The sequence below is a fragment of the Callithrix jacchus genome, chromosome 12, assembly GCF_049354715.1.
Source record: "Callithrix jacchus isolate 240 chromosome 12, calJac240_pri, whole genome shotgun sequence".
Classification (NCBI taxonomy): domain Eukaryota; kingdom Metazoa; phylum Chordata; class Mammalia; order Primates; family Cebidae; genus Callithrix; species Callithrix jacchus.
Window position 1 is genome coordinate 89,336,534 of NC_133513.1, and position 23,878 is coordinate 89,360,411.

The 23,878-nt window shown below is 47.1% G+C and overlaps 1 protein-coding gene across 2 annotated transcripts in view; it reads right to left on the reverse strand.

The window, feature by feature from the left end:
* The window catches only part of TLL2 (tolloid like 2), a 145,419-nt gene that overhangs the window by 119,578 nt on the left and 1,963 nt on the right, over nt 1-23,878 (reverse strand). The gene's annotated exons all lie outside the window — the stretch shown is intronic.

The following is a 23,878-nucleotide window of genomic DNA, read 5'->3' on the forward strand; positions in this document are numbered from 1 at the left end:
GTTCCCTGTAATGCTTTACAGTTGGCGCTGGATTGTACATATGCATCACTGCTTTTAGATTTTGCATCACCCCATATTGATCTCACTCCACTTTTTACCGATTAAGATCCTGAGACTCGGAAAAGAGAATGGCTTGCTTGGGGTCACAGGGCCGGCCAGCAGCAGAGCCAGAAGCCCCAAGCCAGGCTTCTTCCCAGTCCCCCAGCGGCTTCCTCAGCTCCTAGCATTTACTCAGCTTCCCAGATTGTGCCAGAGTCTACATGCCCTGAGGACAGGTTCCCATGTACATTTCACTTGTGAAATCCCATTTTATACTCACCAAGGAAAGTCATCACACGGTGCTGTGTGGGCCTAGCAGCTGACAGTGAAGGAACCAAATCAGATACCCCCTGGCTCACGTCCTGTCTGGGAAACCTTGGACAAATAACTTCACCTCTCTGAGCCTCAGTTTCTTCATCTTGCAAGTGGGAATAAACGGTCATAATATCCTCCACATGGGGTTGTTTCGAGCATCAACTGAGATCATGTGGATCTAGGCTCAGCATAGGGCTGGCACCAGGCCCCACTCAGCCAATATGAGATGGAAGAGCTGTACCCTGCAGGCACTGAGGTTGCCGGCCATGGCCCACTTCAATGCTGATGTGCAGAGACGTTTTCAAACATTTGATCCCCTTAGGAAGCACTAACTTAGCACTAGCGTGCCCAGCCATGGGCAGCCCTTACCCACAGCAGCCGAAAGAGGGCGTGGCCTGGCCCTTACGCAGCACCTGCAGGAAGTCCCTGTGGCGTGGGACTGGATCCTAGCACACCTCAGAACTCAGGAAGCCCCTTCCCATGCCAGCCCAGGCTCTCACGCTGTGGTCCTGCACACTCTTCTCTTGTGTTCTACAGATCCTGCCCCAGGATCCCACACACAGTTCCTGTGGATCCCGCTCAAAGACAGTCCAAGAAGGCCACCATCCCTCCACTCAGATGGGATGCAGTCCATGGCATAAGTCCTCAGGGCTGGCCCTCAAGCTCACAGATATAGCCTTCCAGCCACAGTGGCTGCACCCTGGACACAGTTCCAGATGTCAGCTAGAGTCTCCAAGTGACCACCACCTTCCATAGACAGCAGCATGTTCTGCAGGAGTCTGACGGATTTGTTCAAGTCACACAGTGAGTCATTTGGCAGAGTGAAAACTCAAGTCCAGGACAACTCATGACACTGGGGTCTGAACCAGCAGGGCCCGCATGCCTCTGGAAGCCAGGGATGGAAACCCCTGTGTGGAAGGAAGAAGGAACTGCCTTTGATGCTCTAAATCTGCGGTGGGGAGCCACCACCCCAGACTCCTGACACAACATGTTCTTCATAGCAGATGTCCTTCCATTATATGAAATGTGTGTCTTCAGAGAGAAGAGAAGGACACTAAGGGGTAAGTTCAAAACCACCATAGCCCAGGAACAGCAAAGTGCACTGTGATGTGTGCCATGGGCATAAGTGCAGAGGGCAACCCTCATGGCACACATTTGCCATCCTTGCTTTCATTGTTAAGAAGGAAATAAGGGTAATGCTGCTGCAGGAGAGAAAACAGGAGTTTGGTATCAAAGCAGCTGCTCTTCCTAGATAATTTAAAAGAATAAACTAAAAAGTAATCCCAAGCCAGGTGCAGCGGCTCACACCTATAATCCCAACACTTTGAGAGGCCAAGGTGGGACAACCGCTTGAGCCAGGAGTTTGAGACCAGCCTTGGCAAGAAAGTGAGACCACCGTCTCTACAAATAAATAAAAAATTAGCTGGGCGTGGTGCCACACACTGGTGGCCCCAGCTACATGAGAGGCTGAGGCAGGAGGATCACTTGACCCCAGGAGGTCAAGGCTGCAGTGAGCCATGATGGTGTCACTGCACTCTAGCCTGGGCAACAGAGCAAGACCCTGAGAATGAAAGAAAGAAAAGAAAGAAAGAAAGGGAGGGAAGGAGGGAGGGAGGGAGAAAAAAAGGAAGAAAGGGGAAGGGAAGGAGGGAGGGAGGGAGAAAAAAAGGAAGAAAGGGGAAGGGAAGGAGGGACGGAGGGAGGAAGGAAGGAAAGAGAAAGAAAGAAGGAAGAAAGAAAGAGAGAGAAAGAGAGAAAAAGAAAGCAAGCAATCCCATCAACATGGCACCCACTAACCACATGTGGTTACTGGGCACTGAAATGTGATTAATATAATTGAGGAACTGAATTTTACATTTTATTTTCTTTTAATTAATTTAAGTTTAAATTGCCACATGTTGCTAACTATATTATAAACATAACATAAATAATATAAATTATAAATGATACAATACAAACTTCTATTACTTACAAAATAAAATCATATAAAAATTATATTTAAAATAACATATCTAAGCCGGGCATGGTGCATTACGCCTGTAATCCTAGCACTTTGGGAGGCCAAGGTGGGCAGAACAGTTGAGGTCAGGAGTTCAAGACCAGTCTGGCCAACATGGTGAAACCCTGTCTCTACTGAAAAATACAAAAATTAGCCAGGCGTGGTTGTGCACACCTGTAGTCCCAGATATTTGGGAGGCTGAGGCAGGAGAATCACTTGAGCTGAGATTGCGCCACTACATTCTAGCCTGGGCAACAGAGTGAGACTCTATCTCAAAAAAAAATCTAGGAACATCCTGATGACAAAAATGTGTTACTAAGTCAAAAAATGGAAAATCCTACTAAAAGCTATAAAAAGTGAGTGACATAAAAGTTGAGACAGCCAAGTACGGTGGCTCATACCTGTAATCCTAGAACTTTGGGAGGCCAAGGCAGGCAGATCACTTGAGTTTGAGAGTTTGAGACCAGCCTGACCAACAGGGAGAAACCCCGTCTCTACTAAAAATACAAAATTAGCCAGGCAGCACATGCCTGTAATCACAGCTACTCAGGAGGCTGAGGCAGGAGAATTGCTTGAACCTGGGAGGTGGAGGTTGTGGTGAGCCAAGATCATGTCATTGTACTCCAGCCAGGGCAACAAGAGCAAAACTCTATCTCAAAAAAAAAAAAAAAAAAAGTTGAGACATGTTTCTGATAAGAAAGAATATTATAAAGAACCATTAACTCTTTCCAAATTATGTGCAGGTTTAATACACTTCAATCAAAATCCCAATTTTTAAATTATTGGCCAGATGATATTGATGTTAATCTGCACAATCAGATGAGAACAGCCGAGGAAGAGTACCAAAGGAGGACTGGCTTTATCAGACATCAAGATATTTTATAAAGCTATAATAAGTCTGCAGTGTAGAATCATTTGGAAGCATTCCCTAGGTTATATCTAAGAACACTTTCATGGGATAAAACAGGTCTCACACATTTGTGAAAAATAAGGAACTAAGCAATGGATGATGCTGAAGCAAATGGGTTACTATTTGAGGAAAAATCAACTGGCTTTGTACCTTATACTATCCACCACAATTCATTTCAAATAAATAAAAAATTAAATCAACAAGTGGACTGAACAATACTTAGAAACAAATGAGGTAAGCCTATGGATTCAACACACAAAGCTATTGAATTCTTACTGAAAGGCAGAGTGGACTTTCAAAGTATTCCTATCACCTCTTCCACTACCAATCCCAGCTACTCCAGGTGTAATCCTCAGACTAGCAGCATCAACATTGTCTTGGAGCTCGACAGAAATACAGAATCTCAGAGCCCACTTCAGACCTACTCAGTCAAAATCTGCATGCTAACAACATCACTGGAAATCGGGTGCACCTGGAGTTTAGAAGTACTGACCCAAGGCACCAGAGCTGGAATTTTTTTTTTTTTTTTTTTTTTTGAGACAGAGTTTCGCTCTTGCTCCCAGGCTGGTCAAACTCCTGACCTCGAGTGATCCGACTCTTTCCAACCATGACCCTAGGGTCATGGGCTCCCCTCTGCCTCTCTGTGTTTGACATGGCTGTAGTGAAGACGGTAGGCAGGGCAATTCTTCACAGAGATGTAGAGCTTGAACGGACGGGCCGCAGGAAGCGTTTAAAATGCACATCCACAAAAATGCCCTCAGCTCCAGTCTTGGCTGACCCCGCCGGAGCTTCAACCTGCAATTGAGGGACTCGTCACCAGGTGGTAGTGTTTCCTTGTGACGCTCTAGCTAGTAAATACCATTTCAGGAATAGATTATGAAATACAATAGGAAAAATGTTTTTCAGAAATCAAAAATTAAAATCTTTGTAGTTAAATACAGTTTTAAAGCTGTTATGTAATATATTTGAAATGTAAAGGAACTAGTTTTAAAGACAGGATTTCTGATGATATATAATCAATCAGTGGTGTGCCGATATTGAACATCTGGCTGGGGTGGGGGAGAGTTTTGGTTTGTAGTGTTTGCTGATTTCCCTGGTGTAAACGCTCCCACTGTGGCTGATTTCAGATCACTGAACATGGAGTTGGGAAAAGGCATACACAGTCGGTCTTTGCAAGGAGGTAACAGCCAGCTCCAGGCCATTGCAGTAATGACAGTAAGTACCTGTAAAATACCTCACAGTTTCTGAAGTTCTGTTATGTTTCCCAGCTGATGCCATGTGTGTGCCTGATTTGGGAGAGGCTGCAAGATATGACCATGATTTGAGCCTTGCAGGGAAAGGCCCATCTCTGCAGCTGCCGTCCAGGATTTGCACAGCAGAAATTTTGCCCTGTCTGTTTTTTCCCCATCGACAGCAGAAGCATGCAGCACTCACTGCATCCCTGGGACCAGGCCAAATGCCCTCTACATATTACCACGATCTGGCCTCTCACTAGTTTCAGGAGGAAGCCATTCTTGTCCCCTTTTTTACAGAAGAGAAAAAAAGCCATGAGGGAGGTAGGAATTGGTCAAGGTCATGCAGGCAGGAAGAAGCTGCACAGGTTTTCTGAGTCAACACAAGTCTCTCTGATTCCAAAATCAGATCCCTGCCGGGCGCGGTGGCTCATGCCTGTAATCCCAGCACTTTGGGAGGCCGAGGCAGGTGGATCACCTGAGGTCAGAGACCAATGTGACCAACATGGTGAAACCCCGTCTCTACTAAAAATAGTAGCAGGTACCTGCAATCCCAGCTATTCGGGAGGCTGAGGCAAGAAAATCGCTTGAACCTGGGAGGCAGAGGTTGCAGTGAGCCATGATCGCTCCATTGCACTCCAGCCTGGACAACAAGAGTGAAACTCCATCTTAAAAAAAAATCAGATCTCTTATCCAATTCTCCCCAAAGTTCCACATTCTAAGAAGTTACTAAGAAATGCTGTTAAACCACCTTATTTCCTGCAGGACTCTCCAGAGCCTTTACAAATCTAACAAAGATCACGATTCTTCAAGAGAAAGACTGGGAATGCAGCATTTCCCAACATAGTTGCCTCTGAGATCTCCTTTCACTGGGTCTCCTGCCCTAATGAACACATTTTGGAGACTGCTGCGCTGCTCCACAGTCCTCCAGGAATGACAAACCTCTAGGACTGGAAGAGGCCATACAGGTCATCAGGTCCAACACTCCATCCAGAGACAGGAAGCTCACGCCCTTCCATCAGATCCCCCTTGATCTTTGAAGAGCAACCTCTGTTTCGTCCAAATCTGGTGTTTTAGATCTCCTCTCATGACAAGTGCACTGAAGAGAAAGGGACGAATGGTTCTGAAGCACCCACATGAACAGGCTCCTCTCACTCCTCCCTCTGGCCCTTAGGACAGCAAACCTGTGCAATGCACATCATCACACCCACTGTCAGGTGAGGACTGTAGGCACAGAGAGACTTAGGCAACTTACTCCAGGCCCCCTCTCAATTCTAAAGCTTAACTACCATGGGCCTTTGGCTCCCTTAGTAAGAAACATGGAGAGGAGGAATGACTCATTCACAGCCTTGGAAGGGTAGAATCAGGAAAGCCTCACAAAGGGAGGACAATGCGTGAGCTGCAGTTTGGCAGGTGGATAACAAGAGGAAAGGGCATGCTGGCTAAAGGGGCAGCATGTGCAAAGGCCCTGGGATGAGAAAGAGCAAGCCACTATCAGGACAGGAGCAGGAGGGGCACACTGAGGGTCAGCCAGCTGGAGTGGGTCAGCTGCAGACAGTGAAGGTAAGGCAGGACAGGAAGCCAGAGAATCTCAGAGGCTGAGCAGGGGCAAAACAGGAGGCTGAGAATCAGGGAATGGGATCCTGGGGCTGTTAGAGCACCCGGGGTGGAGTGGGTAACCAGGAGTCCCTCATTCTGGTACAGCACTTTACAGTGTGCCACCCCTTCCATGCACATATCCTCCTCTCCTGCAAACACCCCCCACACCTGAAACCCCAGCATCCAGCACAGGGCCTGGCACTGACCTTCAGAACATTCTCATCCCTGAATCAGTGAGTGAACAAATGCTCCCTGGCAGAAGTCCTAGAGGAAGGCAGGAAGGCCACCAGCCCAATCTTATGGGGAAAAGTGAGGCTTAGGAAAGTTAATGACTAGCCCAAGTCAACAATCTGTAAGAAGGGGACAGGGCTTGAACTCAGACCTTTTGGCTCTGAATTCCAGGCTCAGAGCTCGGTTCACCACCCTGCACAGGATGCAGGTCCCAGCATTAGAATTCAAGGAAGTGCTCTGCCAACAGAGGAGCCACCAGCCTGGCCAGCTGGGGACAGCCTGGGCGGCTGCTTTCAAAAGACAGTGCAGGAGGGGTTGAGCCTGGAGGAGTCTTCACACTTCTCCACACTGGAGATTCCGAGTCTGGTGGTGAATGGCCCCTAAGCTGGGGTCTGCAGAGCTGGGGAGACTTTGAGTCAGGCAGCAGCCAGCCAGTCAGAGGGAGACCCCTTCCACTCCAGTGCCACCTCTATCACCAACTGCACTATCCCCAAGACTCTGTTCTCTGGCATCCAGAGAATGGCATGCTTAGGGCAGCCCCCGACCTTCCTGGTCCATCCTGGCCAATACCCTGCCCTGCCCCAGGGCTTGCTCCAAACCAAGGAGGACTTGGGTTTTATCCAAGGAGAGTGACTTGCACGAGGAACCCACCATCTCACAACGAGGGTACTTCCTGATTTTCATTTCTACACCTAGACCTCGGGGCTATATTAAGGCATGGTTTATTGTTCACTCAGCTTCCTCCCTGTGGACCTAATCACAAATACTCTGCAGTGGTTCTGTATCTTGGGACATGAAGCATGGTCTACACAGGGCAAGAGACATGGTCTACACCTCCACAGTCTTACTGGAAGCTGTGTGTTTCCCTTTAAGGCATTTTCTTCACTCATACAATGAGACACAGGTGACTTGGATGGACACTGCAGTTTGGAAACCGATGGAGTCCACGGTCTCTGACCTAACATTTGATTTCACTACAATTTGTTTTAGAGAAACATAGGGTATCTGCCTGGGGTTTGCTGTTTGTCCACTCCAATCATAAGCCACTCAGGAAGCGGGCAAGACTTCGTAGATGTTCCATAAGATAGTCACCTAGAGATAAGCCCAGGTTATTGGAGGAACTAAATATGTAGAATTCAAACCATTGGAATTCCTCTCAGGAAACAGGCTGAGGTGGCGCAGAGGGGCCAGAGCCGGGGAGCGTTACAGGGAAATCCTACCCACAGATGCATTTAGTTCATTGCAAGTTTCCAGCGGAGGGATTTAACAGGTTTAAAGCAGTTTTCTGTGAATCTTTGTCAAGGGAGTGTATGTACAAACAAACAGGGAGGGTTTTTTTAGTAAAAAGTTAATCGGCTTAAAGTGTGCAACTAAATAAGCAAAGCTTACATTAAAGTGACCCGCAGAGAAAGGACCCCTAGAAAAAAGTTCTAGGAAATACAATATGGCCTCTATGTTCTTTTGTCGTTCCACACTATAAATATTCATGGGACAGTGTTAATGGGGTCCACAGCTCCATGCAACCACAATAGTTTTTTTGTTTATTCTCAGGACCATGAACTTTGAAACCATGACACTAAATTTCAGGACTCTGCCTTCAGGCGCGTTTGCAGAGCAGGAGGGGAGAGGTTCGGGCTCTCGGAGGAGAGGAAACAGGCGAGATGTGAATCATGCCTCCTGGATCCTTTGGTTGAGATTAAAGGGTAGGGTCTGTTTAGTATGAGAAGCCTCCTGTCTCCAGGGTCCCCAGCTGCTCCTGCCTGGGGAGATGGCCTTCTCCAGGAATAGATGGCTCCGTTGCTCAAGCATATGGCAGAGAGGAGTGGAGAGTTGTACATGTTTTAATGGGATCAAACAGATTCGGTGCAAGTTTTACACTGAAGCCTTGGAAAACTTTAAATAGAAGAATTTCTAAGACAGAATTTGAAAGTCATGGAAGTGATGTCCTTGTTTCCCATATGAGGAAACTGGGCTCCAAGAAGGTCAAATGACTTGCTTAAAATATTGCATCTAGAAGCCATGTCTGGGACTCTTAACCATGAGCTTTCCCTACACCAGAAATGGCAAATAAGACACAAGCATGTGCCCCCCTTACCCACTCCTGCCCAGGACAGATATTCCTAACTGATCACGGCTCTCCTGTCCACTGAGCCTGGACACAGCCTCTGAATCCATCTCAACACAGAGCTACAGAGGGCCAACAGAAATGGACAGAAATGGAGCATGAGTTGAGACTTACTTGCCACCCATGTCCTACAGCATGCTAGCAACATTCACAATCCATAAGGGCTTCCCATTTTCTAACTCTCCATGTTAAAAGTCAGTCAGGACCTAGGAGAGCGCCCTACACAGCAAGGTCCTTCACAGACGCTCTGAAAGCTGACTGCTTCTCAAGCGAACACAGCCTTGCCCTCTGCCTTGGCTAGCGTCATCCTGCTTAACAGATGAGTCAAGAGGGTCTGGCTGGTACCTGGGCTGGTGACCACCTTGCTTAAAGCAGATACAGTCTCCTGCCTCACCTCCTCATCTATATCACAATATGGTTGCACCAATACATTTCAGAAATGTCACAGCTTGGCTTTCCCAGCAGGGCTCTTAGTTGACTCAACAAACACACCTGCTCAGCTAATTTCCAAAAAAAGAAAAATTAGCCACAAGATTTGTTTGGGCAGGCAGGCCATAGCTGTTAGGCTGTTTAAATGTTACAGCTCCAAAGGCCAGGCGCAGTGGATCAAGCCTGTAAACCCAGCACTTTGGGAGGCCACGGCGGGTGGATCACGAGGTCAAGAGATGGAGACCATCCTGGTCAACATGGTGAAACCCCATCTCTACTAAAAATACAAAAAATTAGCTGGGCATGGTGGCGCATGCCTGTAATCCCAGCTACTCAGGAGGCTGAGGCAGGAGAATTGCCTGAACCAGGAGGCGGAGGTTGCGGTGAGCTGAGATCGCACCATTGCACTCCAGCCTGGGTAACAAGAGCGAAACTCCATCTCAAAAAATAAATAAATAAATAAAAAATAAATGTTACAGCTCCAAATGGGTTTCATCTCACATGCCACCCCACTCAATGGGTGGTGTTTCTTTGAGCACTGTAAGTTGACTTCTTGGACCCACAGAAAAGAGAGCCATGATCAATTAGTAATCTGCAGGGGGTGTGGAATGGGGAGGGGGTCGCATGTGCCACACATTTGCCATTCACAAATTACATTGTAAGGATACTAAAAATGGCCAGGCACAGTGGCTCAGGCCTGTAATTCCAGCACTTTGGGAGGCTGAGGCAGTTGGATCACTTGAGCTCAGGAGTTCAGACTAGCCTGACCAACATAGTGAAATCCTGTCTCTACCAAAAAAAAAAAAAAAAAAAAAACCACAAAGAAAAATTGGCCCAGCATCGTGTTGCACACCTATAACCACAGCTACTCGGGAGGCTGAGGCAGGAGAATTGCTTGAACCTGGGAGGCGGAGGTTGCAGTGAGCCAAGACTGCACTCCAGTCTGGGCAACAGAGTGAGACTCTGTCTCAAAAAACAAAAACAAAACAGCAACAACAAATACAGATACTACAAATATTTCAGTCCAGGTATTAGCTGGGGCAAGGCCTGAACTACGATTAATGTTATTCTTTGTACACTTATTCTTCACCCTCTCTGCTCTGCTCTGTATCCAGGAAGCCTGCTTCTGTGGACTGCATCCTCCAGTTTCCCCTCGGGTTTCCTCCAGCTTCTGGTTGCTTTCAACCAGGAAGAGACCCTAGCAGACCCTAGGGAAAAAGAGAGAGGGTGTGCATTTCTGCCCTGCTAAGTGCTACAGGTCTAGCTGTAGACACATCCCTCGGCAGCTTCCCTCTTAGCCAGTTCCAGCTCCAGTAGCACTGCTCCCTCCCTGCCCCTCACCACAGGAATAGAGGGCTCATCTCTGGGTGTCTTACCTCTCCCGTTTGTTTCCTTAACCCTGCATCTCTAATTAGCCTCTTCGTGAAGGTCTCTTCATCTGAAACATCCGGGATAAATTCTGTTTCCTGCTGGGACTCTGACTTATATAGCTTTTCTAAGAAAATCGTTCCATTATTTCCATAACCAAATAGGAAGATGGGAGTCTGGCTGATAATGGGGATGACTACAGTGGCCTATGCCGACAGCTTTCACTGCTGAATTCCAGCAGAATATGACTTACTGCTATCTCATGCCTGCTGCGTCCCCACAGCATGGGCTCACACGGGCTCCATTAGGTAATGGAGAGAGGATGCAGTTTAGGTCCTAATAATCCAAAGCTTCTTGGGCTCTAATTTTACATCCTATGTGCTTGATTTGAGGACCAGGCACATGTCATAAGCCCTAATATCTTCACTGTGAAATGATCTTTTGTAGCACCGTAAGTTGCAAGTGTAATTACGCAGGACTCATTCTGAAGACAATGGCCGTGGGAGACCCTAAGTCGCAGAGAGTGGAAAGATACACTAGGTGGAGAGGGAAGGAGACCCGGGCTCTACCTCCAGCCATGCCAACAGCTATTCAGACGGCCTTGGACAAGTTACTGCCCCTCCCAGGCCTCGAGGGTTGTCATAGGAACACCAAAAGATTAGAATAAATAATCTTAAGGTTCCTTCCAGCTTTAACGTTCCAGAATATTTTACTTGGTGTACCTGGCTGACTTTCAGTCATGGTAGTAGGCCTGTGGCCATTCTGACTACATCTTCTTCATAAAGGTCCAGCCAGTTTAGCTTACTGTGGCAGAGATTGCTCACTGTGCACCAACATCTCTCTCCCTTCTTCCATTTTAAGAGAACCTCATTTTTAACTTTAGGCCCTCCAAAATAAAGCTTTTTCAGACTCCCAAATGGCTGTCCGTGGCCACGTGACTAAGTTCTGTCCAAGGAGATGATGCAAAATTGACAAACGGCAGCTCCCAAGAAGCTGGTTCTCATACATTCTTTGTCCCTTTTTCTTTTCCACCCCTCCCATGTCCAAACCATGGCTGTGATGGTTTGAGCTCTGCCTACTATCTTGACCATGAGGACAAGGACCTCAACTGAGGGAGACTGGGGTGGCAGACCGGAAGGAGCTTGGATCTCAGATCTTGAAGGACTTCCTGAAGCAAAACTGCCATATCAGCCCTGAATGGAGACCTCCAGATTTTGAAGTGAGAAAAAAATAGACTTCTAGCCTGTTTAAGCCAATGTCCCATATATCAATGGGAGCCTCTTGGATCCAAATCTATCCTTCTTTGTCTTGCTTGTGGCACTGGAGTTGGACTCCGTAAACATTGCTCCTTCACCAGTTGACACCATGTTAGGCTTTATCAGTAGAAGACACTGGAAGGATACTGCACATTGAAGAGGGGATTGCTTTTCCTGGTTCCAGTGGTCTCACCTTGCACCTATGGGAGGGGCTGCCAGCAGTGTTCAGGAAAACAGTTGGCATCAACCCTTCAGAGTTTTGCCAGTTTCCACTGGGTAATTCCTTGCTGGTCAGTATCTCAGTGAACTCCCCCATTCCAGCAGGCCACAGCCACACTCTCTCTTCGGAAGTTAGAATTTCAGCCCGAGACAAGTGGAGGTGGGGGTGGCTTCCTCCTTCCTAGTAGTTGCTCCTTGCATCTGCTATTTTTGTCTTCTTTAGTGTTCTCTTTACCTCTTTTGGTAGTCAATCCCCTTTTCCTAGTTAATAATTATATTAAATTTTCTAATTACTGTTCAAATTACTGGTGTGGTTTCAGTCTCCGAACTGGACCCTGATGGACATAGCCAATTAACTTGGGTCAGTTACTAGCAATTTAACTTAACCTGAACTGATACGAACACATAAACACCTCTATGGGAAAGTCAAGGATATGGTGCAGAATAAGCCTGCTGCTTTTTAAAAACCCTCTCTCCAAAACTTTTGTAGCAAACATGACAGAAAAAAAAAATCAAAGTCCTTAATTTAGTAGGAACAGGTTCCCACTAAATGTTTTTATTTTAAACTATCTAATGAGAAAAATGAGCATGAACAGAGGAAAAGCTGCAGGAATAGGAACTGCAATTAGCAGAAGAAATACAAACAGTCAAAACATATTTTAAAAGGTTCAAAATTATTGAAAAAATATCAAATTACAATATAAGTACAAGTTGAAGAAATAGAAAAATACTTTTCTCCAACCAACAAAGGTTTTCTAAAACTAGAATATGAACTATTAATCCTAATGAGAGTGTAAAGGAGTAAAAAACTTTTAGCTGCACAGGATGCCTCACGCCTGTAATCACAGCACTTTGAGACCAGCCTGGCCAACATGACAAAACCCCATCTCTACAAAAAAAAAAAAAAAAAAATTCCCAGCTACTTGGGAGGCTGAGGTGGGAGGATCACTTGAGCCCTGGAGTGCGAGGCTGCAGTGAGCTGTGATTGCACCACTGCACTTTAACCTGGGTGACAGAGTGAGAACCTGTCTCAAAACAAAAACAAAAAACTTTTGAAGGGTTGTTTGAAAAGGAGAATCAGAAGGCCTAAACGCATTGGTACTTTTAACCCAGCAATTCTACTTCTAGAAATGTATTCTAAAGAGATAATTCAAGATAAAACACCTAACTATAAAGATGACTCCAGCATCATTGTTTATAAAAGCATAACAAAAAGACTGAGGCCAGGTGCAGTAATTCGTGTCTGTAATCCCAGCAGATTGGGAGCCCAAGGTGGGCAGAATCACCTGAGTTCAGGAGTTTGGGACAAGCCTGGGCAACATGGCAAAACCTTGCCTCTATGAAACATACAAAAATTACATGGTGCATGTGCCTATAGTCCCAGCTACTCAGGAAGTTGAAGTGGGAGGATCACCTGAGCCCAGGAGTTGGAGGGTACAGTGAGTAGAGATTGTGCCATTGTACTCCAGCCTAGGTGACAAAGCAAGGGGAAGGAAGGAAGGGAGGAAGAGAGGAAGAGAGGAGGAAGGAGAGAGACTGAGAAAAAAATCTGTATGTCCAACATCAGGAGATTGCTTAATACATTACAGTGCATCTACACAACAGTGTATAAAACAACTTAAATTGGTTTTGTCCAAGTACGTTTATTACATAAGCATCTTTTTTGTCATAGAAAAAGCCTCACGGTACTAAGTGAAATTGAAATAGAAGTAGGTTCAAGGCAGTGTGTACAGCATTTTCAGAATAAAAACGTTACAATCATGCCTAGAAAAAGTATGGGAATATCATATCACAGAATGTTCACAACAATTGCTTCTAGGCAATGGGATTACTGGACATTTTTACTTCTACCTGCTGTATACATTTTGTAAACGTTTTCCAGTGGATGGGAATGAGCTGTGCAGTTAAGGAAAACATTTCATGTTAAAACATTATCTCCCTTTCCACCACCTCAAGGATGCCCCCGTGCCTGCTGAGTATGTTTGAATGAACTCATACATGTTTCAGCCATGACCGGGACCACATCTCATTCAGGACCCCTCCCACCCACAGAGCCACTGTCGCTTCCCACCTTCCCTCCCTTCCCATTCCCAAGGCCATAGCCTGCATCCTCAAGCTCCAGGCTTCTAACTCCAGGAGGTGCTCCTGCTTTCTGCATCTACAGAACCTAAGCATCACAGTTCTTCACTGTAACAGTCCTCTGCTGAGAAACCATCAATAGCTCCCCATTTTCCTAGGGATATGTTTCAAATGTCTCAGCTTGACTTCCACTGTTTCAAGCTTATTTCAATCCTGTCATTACCATTCTGCAAAGTAAACCAGGGTAAACCCCCAACTCCAGACACATCACAAACATTCCTTACCTTTGCTGGCACTGTTCATTCTACCTGAAATGCCTTCTCTCACATCCCAGCTTCTGCAAATCCAAGGCGCCCTTCCAGGCCCACCTCAGAGCTTACCAACCCCTCAACAGGAAGTCTTCCTTGTGTTGCTTGCTACCCTTTCTGAATCCCTCTGGTACCTCATTGACTTAGTTTTCCATTTAACAAATACCGGTTGAGCACCTACCACATGCTGGCATTATGCTGGTGACTGGGAAACGAAATCAGTCTCGTTTCTGCTCCTTGAAGCTCATTGTCTAATGCCGAGACCATCATTGAACAATAATACTAACATCAGTAATAGACACAGTTATAGACTGTAAAGAGTGCTTTTCAGAAAAACAAAGGTGATGAGAAACCTGAGAGGGGACCTGACTGAGATTGGGGGCTGGGAAATGACATGTAAGCTGAGTCCTGGAGGATGAGTCAGAGTTGACCACATATAGAGGCCAGAGACATTTCCAGGCAGGAGGAAGAACCCAGTGAGCTGGAGCCTGGCAAGTAAGGGGAGGGAGGCTGAGTCAGAGGGACAGGCAGTAACCACAGCACCCCAAGCCAGCTGATTGCTCTTATCCCAAGTGCAATGGGGGCATATTAAAGGATCCTAAGCAGGTCTAGATCTTGCAAACATGATCACACATGAGTTTCAGAAATATTACTCTGCAAAGCAGAAAACAGATTTGCGGGGGCAAGAGCAGCATCAAGGAGATCAGTTCAGCCACTACTGCAGCAGCCCAAGTGTGAGCTTGGACCAGTGGCAATGAGGATGGAGAGAAGCAGATGGGCTCCATTTGGAATTAGAATTGACAGCACTTGGGTTGCGCTGGGTGAAAAGAGGAGAGAAGTCAGGTGTCAGGTAGCAACTGAGTTTCTAGTTTAAGCACCTGGACGGACTCTGATATCAGTGTGGTATCTGCACCCATGCAGCCCAGGACTTAGTAAGCCAAGGAGGAAAGGACAGGAAACCATCACTGACTCCCCAGGGAGGAGAAGCGATGCTGAGCCATGAAAAAAGAGTTAAGAAGGAAGGTAGCTTGAGGCCGTTCCCGTGGGAAGCCAGCTCACAGGACTCACATCGACTCCAGGCCAGTAACCTGGGTAGGAGGCAGGGAAAGAGGCTGGGTGCAAATTGCAGGATGAAGCAGAAGATAAGTGGCCCAGCTGGCAGAGCAGGCAAAGACTCAGGGCTGAACATCTCATTCAAGTGCTCATGCAGGCGAGCTTGAGAATATTTATTGGTAATTGGCAGAAGTGGTTAGAGGTGGCGTGATCACAGATAGGTCTGTAACCAATCAGCAGGAAAGCTCTGTTCCTGTTGCTATGTTTGCATCCAGGCAGAACCGTATTATGAGCAGGCTGAGAGGGTACCATGGGAAACCTGCTTCTACACATTTGGTTTATCTGTCATCCTCTCCCTGCTTCATGGGTGAGAGCAAGTGAGCTGTGGAGCAATAAATTATCACTTGACACATGCTATGTATCCCAGGAGAACTCTCTGCAGTCCTGAGAGGGAGAGATTAGCATTCACAGGCCAGTGAGATTGTTACTTATAGGGAAATTCTAAAATAGGGAACAACACTATGAGTAATAATAATAACAGCAAGGAGAAGAGCCAACAATTAATGACTGCTTGCTAAACACTTCGTATTCACCGCCTCATTTAATCCTCAAACAAGCTTATATAATGGGTTTAAATATAATTATTTTCCAAATGAGGAAACTGAGGCTCAGAGAGGTTAAGAGACTTGGTCAAAACTGCACAGGAAATAAGGGAGAGGGGGCAGACGCAGGTTTCAAGCCACAGGCTATGTGATGCCAAAAACAATCTCTTCAACAGGATGCCTCACTGCTTCTGCTCTTTATCAGCCAGAGCCTCCTTAGGAAAGACTGGCCATGGAAGTCTTCTCCCTCTGTGGGTAGGGAGAGTGGCTGGACCCATCATCCTCGACTAACCTGATACCCATGCACTGACCTTGGGCCTTCTGGAAGAGGGGTAGAGGAACAGAGACGGAGCAGGCATATTTTCACACCTTGCATTCATTTATTCTTCCCTATGCTTTAGGACAAAGAGTACTTAGAAAGCCAGAATTCTCTCATCCTTGTCAGATTCCTAGACAAAAATAGAGAAAAAGATAAGGAGAAGGTCGTGGGCTTTGGTGCTCAAGGAACAAATACACAAATGTGACCTTCAGACTGGGCAGCATGGAGAAGCTCATTCACTGAGCGTGGAGGCAGCCAGTCAAAGCTGGAGGCCCCAGGGTTGAAGAGGCCACATGGCCTAGAGGGGAGAAGAGGGATTAGAGTTCTCAATGTCCTGTGCAGGTCCCAGCCCAGGCTCTCCCCTGTGCAAACACCCAGACCATGGCCTGTAATACCCCTGAGATCATGTGAGCCAAGGCCATCTCCCTCAAGCGCTCACATCTCCTACAGTGTTTGAGGGACCAACAGACGGATAGAAGGAAAGGAGCTTTGTAAACCATGAGGTGTGGCCCAAAGCTATAAGACTAGGCTATAGTGTACAGGTTATCTATCATTGTTCTTCCTATTAAAAAGTCATGATGAGAGTTGAGAAGACAAAGATTTGGGAACTGGTGAAGCTACAGCCTCTATTGAGATTGTGTGACCCGGCCTCCGTGGGGGAGGGACGTGCACCTCAATCAAATGTGGCAGAGCTCAAATTCTGCTCAAACCCCAGCTCGTTGGAACCCAAACGCCATAGGAACACTGTTTTAGAAAGAGGAGGGGTTGGAAGAAGCCACCAGCTGAATGGAGGCTCAGGTCCAAAGCTACTTATACATCTCCAAATAGCCAAGGGCTGGTTTCTCCGGTGGGGCTCAGACATCTGGTTGGCTTGCAGGGCACCAAACGCCTTAGTCTAATGCTATCCTTAGTGAGGCCATTGAGATTTATGCAAGATTTAAGTTTCTAGGTCAAAGTCTCTGGGTATAGCCAGGCATGGTGGCTCATGCCTGTAGTTCTAGCACTTTGGGAGGCTGAGGTGGGCAGAACACTTGAGGCCAGGAGTTCAACAACAGGCTGGCTGATATGGCAAAACTCCATCTCCACTAAAAATACAAAAATTAGCCCAGCGTGGTGACGCATTCCTGTAATCCCAGCTACTCAAGAGGCTGAGGCACAAGAATCACTTGAACCCAGGAGGCAGAGGTTGCAGTGAGCTGGATTCCCCACTGCACACACACACACAGTCTCTGGGTAGAGAGGAGCTATCAGAGTTGGCACCATTAGAAAACATAAATCCCTTAAAACATTACCTGGCTTTGTGTATTAGTCTGTTCTCCCATGGCTATAAAGATACTACCTGAGACTGTCTAATTTATAAGCAAGAGAGGTTTGACTGACTCGCAGTTCTGCATGGCTGGAGAAGCCTCAGGAAACTTACAATCATGGTGGAAGGGGAAGGGGAAGCAGGCACATCTTACCTGGCAACAGGAGAGAGAGAGTGCACAGGGGAAACTGCCACTTTTAAACCATCAGGTCTCGCAAGAACTCGCTCACTATCACGAGAACAGCATGCAGGAAACTACCCCCATGACCCAGTCACCTCCCACCAGGTCTCTCCCTTGACACGTGGGGATTACAATTCCAGATGAAATTTGGGTGGGGACACAAAGCCAGACCATTTCACTTTGGTTGTTCAGATATTTAGTTTCCTGCCACTTGGAAACCTTGCTGAATTTCTGTGGGATGATAATAATTTAAAATGTACTATTTACTGGATGCCTACCATGTTCAGACATGATTCTAAGTGCTTTCTCTATATTGATCACTAAATCCTCATAATAACCCTATGTGGGTAGATATTAGTAACCACATTTCATAGATAAAGACAGAGTCCCAGCAAGCCTAAACAGGTTTGCCCACAGCTGTGAAGTGGCAGAGCCAGGATTTGAACCCAGGAAATTTGCCTCTAGCACCTGCTTGCTTTGCCTCCAGGCTGTCTCAGAAGTATGGAAAGCAGTGCTGCTCATACAATTCAATTCACTCCACACACTTGTTGGTGCATAACAGGTTCCTCAGGGCCCACATAACTCTAGCACTGTATATTTCATATTTATTGAGCACTTCTGTTTGCTAGGCACGGTAGCAAGTACAAGCCTGTTAATCAGTTTCTATTAATGGCATGATACACACACGGACACTGAGCTTTAAAGGCTGAGGGACTTGGTCCAGGTCTCACAGAAAGTGACAGAGCTGAGGCTTGTTGCATTGGTTCACGTCTGTAATCCTAGCACAATCCATGAGGTGGGTGGGTCACCTGAAGTCAGGAGTTCAAGACCAGCCTGGCCAACATGGCAAAACCCTGTTTCTACAAAAATTAGTGGAGCATGGTGGCAGGTACCTGTAATCCCAGCTACTCAGGAGGCTAAGGCAGGACAATTAATTGAACCCAGGAGGTGGAGGTTGCAGTGAGCCGAGATCATGCCACTGTACTCCAGCCTGGGTGACAGAGCAAGACTCTGTCTCAAAAAAAAAGAAAGAAAAGAAAGTGACAGGGCTGAGAAGAAAAACCAAAGTCAGCCCAATTCCAAAGCATGGGTATAGAACCACAATATGTCAGCAAGGTCTTTGCTCTCCATGGTCTGGGGAGGGGCCAGGTGCTCAAACAACCATAGTCCAGGCTGGAGAAGCAGTGGTCATCCGGACAGCAGAGCTGAGGTACTGCTCAATGAGAAGCGCTGCTGAGTTGTCTACACTCAGCTTCCATTTGGGAGCCTCTTCTGCTGAGCAGACTGAGTCCAGCCCTGGGTAGGAGGCTCCCCAAGGGCAGGGTTGAATCTCCCCAGCACTTAGACCCTCAGCTCCCATGCCAGCCCCACATGCCAGGTGCACAGCATATCTGAGGCTGTGTGGATGCCTCAGTGGCACCATGCCTATCCCCATTCCTCTCCTCTCATTGTGTGGGGCAGCAGAGGAAAGGACACACACGCCATCTGAGGGAAGGGTGTGCAGCGCTGATGACCCACTACTGAGTGGGAGAGAAAAGGAAAAAACAGGTTCCACTGATGTAAGACTTGGGGACCTACCTATGATTATGTTGTTGTGGACTTTTCTGTCTACCAAATATGGGCTCTGTCCACAGAGGCATCGAAGGACCAGCAAGTTCAGGCAGAAGGTCCAGGCCTGAAGCTGTTTCCCATTTACACAACGGCAGCCACCATAGCTGCTTGACTGCTCTGGGGGCTGTGCCGAGAGTCAGTGGGTGGTGTTCTTGCTGTCATTCAGCTCCCATAACAGCCCCTCTAAGAACGGCCCAATGCGTCCTCCTTCCTCGTCCCCCCTTTTCCAAACTCTGGCACCCCAGTGTGAGACCTGGCCACTGGTGGGGACTCTAGGCTCTGCTTGGCATTGGATGGCCACACACTCCACACCTGCTTGGCTGCTCTGAATTCTCAGCTGGAGCAGCTCTGCTAGCCAGCCAACTGTTCCTCAGGGGCCAAGACCATGAGCATCCTCCCACAGCTCTGCCCCTGGCCCTGTCCTCATCTGCATTAACTTAAAAAAAAAATCTTTATTGTGATATAACTCATATGCCATAAAATTCAGCCTTCACTTACTTTTGAGACTCTAACAACAATGATCAGGTCTGAAATTAAGAATCCCTTACCCTAACTATACTATAGGAAATAAATTATTCATTTAGTGCAAAAATTCAATTTCTCCTACAGCATTTCAACAAGAGTTCAAGAAGTGCTGCCAGCACCTGCTCCGTGCTCTGATAATGTATATATCATTATATACCTGCCTTGTGCCAGGTACTGTGCTCAGCACTTGACAAACATTATATTATTTAATCCTTACAGCAATCTTGAAAAGTGCATATTACTAGTTCTTTTCTTCCCTGAGGCTCAGGGAAGTTAAGTAACACACTAAAGGTCACACAACCTTGCCTAGGTGGCAGATTTGGAATCTAGGTCTGGCAGGCTTCAGAGCCTGTGCTCTTAACTGGCTCACACCTTGCCTCATTGCACTGTGGAGTGTGAAATTGGGAAGAGAAGGTGGACTAGATTCTGCTCCTGTATCATCTAGAGAATCGGAAAAGACATTTAACTCCAATATGGCCCTGAAATATTTTAATTCCATCAAATCAGCACCTGCCCATCAGCAAGGCCATCATAACAAGTTAGAATGAAAATAAAGATGTAAAGACATCAGCCACCCTCACCTAGGTGTGGCCCATGGTGTGGGAGTCTGACGGGGACAGGTGGAGTACCAGGCAGATGGCAGCTCACATTCTGGTGATGGACCATGCAGGGAGACAAGCTTCCAGGAGGCACCATGTGAGCTTCATCTCTGCTTAAAAACCAGGATGCCCATCCTGCCACAAAGGTTGGCAACTCCAGAGGAGCACTGCTCAGGACTCTACGATCTCTCCAGCGCCACTCTGAGCACTTTTAGGAGTCTCTGGCACATTGGCTCTGGGCTGCTTCAGTTTCTAGGCAGACAGTTATGTGAGGGCTGCTGGCAAGAGCTGACCCAGAGAGGGTCTGGGTGAGCCCCAAAAGAAAACCTGATTGGTAAGATGTCTTGGAGTGTATGGCAGAGTGAGGTGAGACACCAAATTCCAGGCAGAAGTAAAGTCTGGAAGTGTGGGTTTGCCCTCACTAATGGTTCCTGAGCCACAAGATACGAGGAACCACCAGCTATATTTATCCTATCCTAGCATGGGACCCGCAGCCATGAAGAAGGCCCTGGTATTTACCAAGCCATCCACTGAAAAGTGAAGCTGGCTATCAGGCAATTCCCTTAGATTTAATAAACCCAAAAGGCTGTTCAGCATTTTCATATCATTTGAGCCTCATGTAGACAGTTTTGAGTCACATGCCTTCAGCTCACCTCTGGGCAGTTCCACGCCTCTGCCACATGTCTCCCCACCTTTCTGTTTGAGAACTTTTTCTGAATCTGTAGAGCCCTCTATTCCCAGATATTCAGGGAGGTGAATGACTTGGGGAATGCGGCAAGTCATCTTTTCCAAAACCGGCTGCAACAACATCTCCCATTTCATGTGCTCTTTTAACAATGTGATATTGACATGCCTCCCACTGGAGAGGTAGGTCTCTGCTTGCCCACCTTGAATTTGGGAGGGCCTGTGGCCATGATGGAGGTGACAATGTGTGACTCTGAGGCAAAGCTATCAAAGGTAACACAGCTTCCATTTGGTTCTCTCGGGATGCTTGCACTTACGATGCAGCCGCCATGATTTGAGGAAGTCTAACTAGCCCACATGGAGAGGCCACAGGGAGAGGCTGCCTAGTTGTTCTGGCCAACAGGTCCCAGGCAGCAGACAACCTCCACAGCCAGACATGTGAGTGAACGAGACTTCAGATGACTTCAGACCCGCTTGCTGAGTCACCCCAGCCTGTAAGTCTTCCTTGTTGAGGCTGAGCCATCATGGAACAAAGACAAGCCTCCCCTGCTATGCTATGTCCTTTCCAAACTCCTAATCAACAGAATCATGAACATAACAAAACAGAGGTTGTTCTATGCCACTGGTCTGGAGAGCTTTCTTATAAGGGAATAGAAACTAGACCAGGGAGCAGACAACAAAGGGCAGCAGCCTTTGGATAAATGCTGCAGCCTCCTATTCTCTGGCAGATAACTTGAGAGGCATTCTGTAAGCTCTTCTAAGGAGCTCCCAGTGGGGTCCCATTGCCTCCCAGTGGGGGCCCATTGCCTAAGGCAGCTACCTTGATTCCACTCCCTTCATTGGACCTCCTCCCTCCCTGTCTCATTCCTCCTGCTCCCTCAGCCCTGCTTCCTAGGATCACCTTCCACACAAACTATCTACACCCAAGTCCTTGTCTAAGGCTCTTCTTTCTGAAGAATCCAACTAAAACTGACCTTTTGTTTACCCTGCAGGACAAGCATTTTTGCTCCCACTCCTATTTTGTAGCCAAGGAGACTGAGACATGGACAGGTAAAATGACTTGCTCAGGGTTACATGGTGAGTAAGGGGGGCAGGGTCAAGATAAGAATATAGGCCCTCTGGCTTGAAATCACCTTAAACATTGTGGATGAGGACAGGCAGGCATGTAGGCAGGAGCAGTCTTCCCAAGCTTTGCTCTCAGAGGCATGGTGGCTGGAAGGATGCCTTGTGATTTACTGCCAGTTGAACCCTTAGCTGTATTGACAGTATCAGAAGAAAAATAGCAGAGCTATGGACTACCAGACAGAGAACATGCCCCAGAAGCCCCATCCCCTCACCAGCCCCAGGCCAGGAGGGCTTCATAGACTAACTCGAACTCCCTGGTCATTTGATTTAAAAGCCACCCCTTTTTACAGCATCAAATAGATTGTCAATTAGAAAATCTAAATTTTCCAGCTTAAAACCTGCTTTAAGGTCAGCATGAAGAAGATGTTCTTTCCATCAGTTTCTAGGAAATCCATTTATAAAGTACCTATATCTCAAGCCCTGTTCTAAGTACTTTAATCTATCAGGAATCACCCCCATTTACAAATGAGGAAACTAATGTCCAGAGAAATCAAGTGATTTGCCCAAAGACACACAGCTTGTAAATGGCAGAGTAAATGGTAAAAACGGTATTAAAAAATTGCAAAGGTCGTGAAATGGTAAAATTACCAGTTTGTTCATCTTCTGAGAGGCTGGGCTAGAACCAATGATCACAGACTCATAGAACACTGGATAGGAAGAAATCCAGGGGGTATCTTCTATGATCGTTACACTGAAGTGCCTGCAAGGTATGAAGCAGGCCCATGGCAAAATGCTTGATGTAGACCAAGAGCACAAGCTCTCTGGCCATACTGCTTTGCAGTTCTAACAAGGCAGCCATTTTCATTCTGCAGGTAAAGAACTGGGGCCCAAAGAGGAGGGGAATCGTCTAGGTAACACAGCTCCTGAGAAGCCAGGAACAGATGCAAGACCTTCCCCCCTGCATTCTGAGTCCACAGTATGGAGACCTGCACCAAGAAGGGAGAGTGGGAGGTATTTTAGCTTTGCAGCCCTGAGGCAGGTCCTAAAGGGAAAACTTCTGCCTGGAAGAGTCAGGGCTTTAGGATTTCACTGAGATAGAATGGGAGGCTGCCCCTAGATGGTTTGCGTTAAATATGCAACCAAAAAGTGCAGTGTCCCCCTAGCCAAGAGGCAAGTCCTTTCTCCGAGACTTCAGTATACTGGTAAATGGCTTGCTGGCCTTCCAGACAGCTGTTCTCCAGGTCAGGCAATTTCCAATTAGATGGGGTGACTGAGATGTTACCTTTTCCCGCCCTCTTCTGGCCAGTCTTAGCATCAGGGTATCCCAAGGAGAGGCCAGTGGGTTGGGAGAATTCAAGGAGGTTGAGGAGGATGCCTGCAGCTTGCTGAAGCCACACTGGCCAGATCCTCCACCTCCCGGCCCTGGCTGTGCATCCCATCCTGTCTGTGAAGAGTCACAGAATATGCATGCCCCTGGTTATCTTGCATTTTCTCTAAAATTACTGAGGAAGATGAGGCTGTAACAGGCAAGCCTGCCTCAGGATTATCCTCCACGGCTGAGATCAGAAGCTGGATGTCTATTGTACATCTGAATTCACAGTGCCCAGACCAGCACCCAACATACTAAGAGGTGCAGCATACATTCCTGAGCAAATCAATCCCTTCCTCACTCCAGGCCTCAACTGCCCGCACTGTCTCCCAGAGGTCCCAGCTCACACCCAGCAGCGTCAAGGATCTGACAAGGGCAGGAGGTGGTCCAGACACTCCCTTTATCCCACACCTATTTTCCCAGCTTCAGGGACCCTCTTTTCAGGGCTAGGCTGC